The following is a 4,862-nucleotide window of genomic DNA, read 5'->3' as shown; positions in this document are numbered from 1 at the left end:
CAGATCCTCTGCAGCTCAAAGGAGTGGAGATGCCCTGAGACCCTCTGGGCGCTGCGCCCCCGCGGCGTCCCGCAGCCTCCCCACCTTCGAGCCCGGGCAGAGCTGGGGCTGCCTGGCTCCCCGCACTCTCCGCGACCCGGGCAGGACCGGGGGCTGGGGAGGGGCACAGATTGGGGAGAAGTCAGATTTCAGCTCGTTTGGCCAGAGTCGCCCCCGCAGAGCAAATAGGCGCTCATTCCGCCCAGAGGAATGCGAGGGGCCTGGGCCCCAGGAAAGCAAGGGGGAGGCACCACGTGGTGGGCTGGAGGGGCGCTCGGGTGCCCTGAGGGGGGCTGTCCCCGCGGGCCTCGCGCTCACCCCTCCAGCTGCTCCCCTGCTCCTGCTCCCTCGCCCCCAAACCTCAGCACACAGACCCCTGGGGACAGACTCCAGCCGGAAAACTGCCTCAGGATTCAGGGCAGGCCTCCTACTCATCAGCACTCCCTGGAGGCTGGCTTCGTCACCCCCCTGCTTGGGACACTCCCCGAGCCTGTGGGGTCGCCCTGTGCTGTCCCTGCGCCCTGCCCTGTCTCTCCCATCAGACTGGGACCCAGTGGCCAGGCCTGGCTGACCGCCCAGCACCCCGAGTGGCCCAGGCACAAGCAGGCGTGTGAGTGCGGGGTGGTAACTGCTGAGCCCGGAGCCCAGACCAGCTCTGAGAAACCCCCTTCCCGGAGGGGATGCTGAAGGCGGGGGGCGCTGGGCAGGAGGCGCCTGTCCCCCGGGGAAGGGAGGAGGGGGAGGCACGCCTAGGTGGGGACCCTACTTGCCCCATGACCTCTTTAATTTTGGGGGGAAATTTTTTTTATTGATTTCAGAGAGGGAGAGAAACATCAGTGATGAGAGAGAATCACTGGTCGGCTGCCTCCTGCACACCCCACTCTGGGATCGAGCCCGCCACCCGGGCGTATGGCCGGACTGGGAATCAGCCGGGAATGGAACCGTGACCTCGGGGTCGTAAGTCGGTCCTCAGCGCTGAGCCACGCCTGCCCGACTAACCTTTCGTCTTGAACAGCGGGTGGCCCTCGGGCTCCGTTTTGAAGATGGGGAGACGGGCCCAGAGAGATGGCACCAGCTCCTGACAGCGAGGGCCTCGAGGGCCGTCCTGGCGGAGACAGAGGGAGGGAGGGGTCAGGTTCCTCCTCTGGCCGTGCCAGCTGGGCCTCCCCGCCCCCACCCGGGGCCAGGCTGCAGCGCAGGAAGTGAAAGGCGCCTGCAGGAAGCCCAGGAGGAACCGAGACTTCAGCCGCCCCACCCCAGACCCTCCTCCAGGAGAAACTGGCCAGGCCAGGGGGCAGGGGCAGGGGGCTGCCTCCCTCTGTCCCCACCCCAACAGGCAGCTCTGCCAGGCTCTTCGGACCCCTCCTACTGCAGAAGGAGACCAGCTGGAGAGAGAAATCTCTGAGTAGAGATGAAAGGAGTAGAACCTGGGTCAGTCCCTGACGCTGGCCCCTCACTGAGGGCACCTGTGTCGTGGCCTTCTCGATGGAGCAGGAGCAGGGTCCGAGCCTGGTCCAGCCCAGCTCCACCACCGCTCCCTGTATCTTGGGCCAGACACCTTGACCTCTCCTGGCCTCTCTTTTCCTGTCAGCAAAACGTGCCGTCTAATCCCCGTTTACGGACATGAATTGGTCCCGATGTGCAGAAAAGCAATTCAACCAACAGGAGCCTTTAAAAAGGTCAAGGCTGTGCCCAGCCAGTGTGGCTCCGTGGTTGAGCATCAACCCATGAACCAGGAGGTCACAGTTGGATTCCCGGTCAGGACACATGCCCAGGGTTCAGGCTCAATCCCCAGTAGGGGGCGTGCAGGAGGCAGTCAATCTATGATTCTCTCATCATGGATGTTTCTATCCCTCTCGCCCCATTCCTCTCTCTGAAATCAATAAAAACATTTAAAAATAAATAAATAGGAAAGTCGAGGCCTTTGGTTGCAACAACTCTTCTTCTGGGACACAGAGACTTCGGCAAAGATTTATGTACAAGAAGGTGCTACCGCCGAGCGGCCGGTTGGCTCAGGGTCCCGGGTTTGATTCCAGTGAAGGGCCCAGAGTACGCCAGAGGTTCAAGGCCTGCTCGCCACACCTATGCGTACAGGCAAGGACACAGCAGTGCGTATTGCTGTATTAAAGGCCCCCTTTGCCCTACGCATGCGCGGGGGCAGGGACTCAGCAGTAGCACACTTTTAGTAACCTGCTTATGTTAATATGGCACTGGTGGCAGTAATTGGCACGAGGCCTCTTTAGTTTGAGCCTGTGCGTGTGTGTGTGTGTGCGCGCACACGCGTGTATAAGGTGCCACGACAGTCAGTTGTGGCTGCTTTGCTCCTAATAAAGCATGTCCCACCTACCTATTGTCATTCGCTCGTTCTTCCAATTTCCTGCCCGCAGAGGGGTCAAGTCCTGGCTGAGAACTTGTCCCCAGCAGGCCCCTACCTCATTTGAAGGTTCCTGGTAGGGGCGTGTGTGGGAGGCAACCAATCTATGTGTCTCTCTCATATCGATGTTTCTCTCTGTCTCTCCCTCTCCCTCCCACTGCTCTAAAGAAATCAGTGGAAAGATATCCTCAGGTGAGGATTAACGAGACAAAAAATAAAGGTGCTACTGCCTCAGTTACAATATACGGCAGTCTCCCGTTATCCGTGGGAGAATGGGTCCAAGACCTCCAGTGGATGCCTGAAACCACTGATGTACTGAGCCCATATATACTATGTTTTTTCCTACACATACATGCCTACGACAAATTTTAATTTGTAAATTAGGCACAGTAAGAGATTAGCACAATAACGAATAACGTAGAACAATTGTAACCATGCGCTGTAATACAGTTATGTGACTGTAGCCACTCAGGGGTCTTCGCAGCCTGTATGGGCTCAGTGCTTTCCGGCACAATACGGTGCCCTGGGTCAGAACCTGTGTTCTGTTCACGCCTCCCCCTCGCAAATGTAATGTCTTTTCCAGCCTAATTCAGCACTTACCACTCACGGTGGCTGCAACCTTTGCCGTCTGAGGTGCAACAGCAACTAGCACGGATTTCTTTTTCCTCCTTCACAATCTCACGGGCAGAAGATTTGTTCTTACTGCAGACCTTAGCAACGTTAGCACAGTTTCTCTCTTTCCAAAGTAAGGAGGGAACTTTGACCTTTTCACTTAAAGGAAACACTTGTGGCTTCTGTGGGTTGCCGGCACCACTGCTCTGGTGTTTGGGGGCCACTGTTACGTAGAATAAGGGGGACTTGAACACCAGCGCTCGAGGCCGAGATGGCGACGTGACCCGGGGCAGGGAGCGTGGCCGGAGGGTGGCCGGAGGGACGCTTCCCTCCTAGGCAGGTCGGAGCAGGCCAGCGAGAGAGTTCATCACGCCACTCACAACAGCGCGCAGTTTAAAACGCACAAACTGTTTATTTTGGGAATCTTCCGCTTAATATTCTTGGACCCTGGGTAACCCAAAAGTAAAACTGCGGACAAGGGGGGACCACTGTGAAAACTGAAATGAACCAAGCGCTCCAGTGGCCGACTTTCCGGCATTTGTAAGGTTTTCATCTTGTTTAGGAAGTGCTTAAAGGCGAGAGGAAGCTCAGTCTGACAGTCAAGATATGAACGCGTGTGTTAGGATGACTGCCGTGACGTAGGAGATCCACCACGCGGCCTGGGGCTGCTGGATTTTGGGCCATTTTTCTGTAGACTCCGTCCTGGCTTGCTGTCTCAAACTTTCCGAAACAGCTACAAAATGCATGCCTTGATGTTTAAAATTAAAAACATCTGCTTGAAGCAAACACAACCCCCCCTCCCCTCCACCAGGTGCTATAATAAAGACCAAGTGAGGTCACCTTCCAAGGCTCCTTAGAAAGCAATGCCGAGAACAGAGGGCCAGAGACTGGAGGCCCTGGGAGGTAGGGACCCGCTGGCGGGCTGGGGCGAGACACACCCCCTCCTTGCCCGCCTCTCCCCGGGGCCTCTGCTCCTGGTTCTTCCCTATGAACTTCCCTGTTATCTGCTGGACGACAATGGCAAGTCTCCTTCTCTGAGGCTCAGTTTCCTCATCTGTGAAATGGTGGTGGTGGGGGGGCATGAGGGTTCTCCAAGGGTCCAGTCCTTCTCCTCTGAGGGTCACAGGCCAAAGAGAACTTTGTATCCAGCCCCCTACCCCCACCCCCATTTTTCTGAAAAGGAAACTGAGACCGAAGAGGAAGCTGCATATTAGCCAGAGGTTCAGCCCGGACACGGTGGGGCCTGAGGTTTGCATGTCTAGGCCCCAGAGGCGTTTCAACCACTTGTTTCCCCTCCAGGCCCGGCTGGGGCACCGGTGGGAAAGGTGGGTTGGGGGATGGGGTGGCCTGAATCAGCTCGGATGGAGGAGAGTGGACGACTGGAGCCATGCAGGGCCTGCCCCTCACCCTGCTGCCTACTGCGTGCCACCTGCCCTCACCCCAGCCACCTGGCTCCTTGAGATGTGCTGGGGGAGGGAGTGGCTACGAAGAGACTTAGATGTGAGTGTCCAGGTCCTGGGGGGGCGGGAAACGACTGGCTGCTGATCGTCTCCTGAGCTGGGAAAGGAGTCGACTGAAGGACAGGTATTTGCCGGGCAATTCTGATGTCAAGTCAGGAAGAGGTGAGCCGACAGCATCAATACAGGGAACAGAGGTGGCCAAGGTCCTACAGGGGGACAAAATGGTACCCAGACCCCCTCTCCTGACTCCCAGTCCAGTGCTCCTTCCGAGGACGCGTCCCAGGGTGGAGCCCTGGTCAGAAGGGCCGAGCCTGGGTAGCAGGGCCGGCAGGGCAGGCTGAGTGGGTACCGTGTGCTCCAGATGTGGGAGCGATGGT

At 57.9% G+C, this 4,862-nt stretch overlaps 1 long non-coding RNA gene across 1 annotated transcript in view; it reads right to left on the bottom strand.

Moving 5' to 3' along the window:
• LOC107185026 overlaps positions 1-3,618 on the bottom strand; it is a 7,125-nt gene extending 3,507 nt beyond the window's left edge. Inside the window, exons 1-2 of the long non-coding RNA XR_001515935.1 lie at positions 3,010-3,618; positions 1,039-1,131 (exon numbers count right to left, since the gene is read on the bottom strand). This is a non-coding gene — a long non-coding RNA (uncharacterized LOC107185026). The remainder of the gene's footprint in view (positions 1-1,038; positions 1,132-3,009) is intronic.
• Between the last annotated feature and the right edge of the window lie 1,244 nt (positions 3,619-4,862).

This window comes from Myotis davidii, unplaced genomic scaffold, assembly GCF_000327345.1.
Source record: "Myotis davidii unplaced genomic scaffold, ASM32734v1 scaffold428, whole genome shotgun sequence".
NCBI classification, from domain to species: Eukaryota; Metazoa; Chordata; class Mammalia; order Chiroptera; family Vespertilionidae; genus Myotis; species Myotis davidii.
This window is presented reverse-complemented; position numbering and strand designations above follow the sequence as displayed.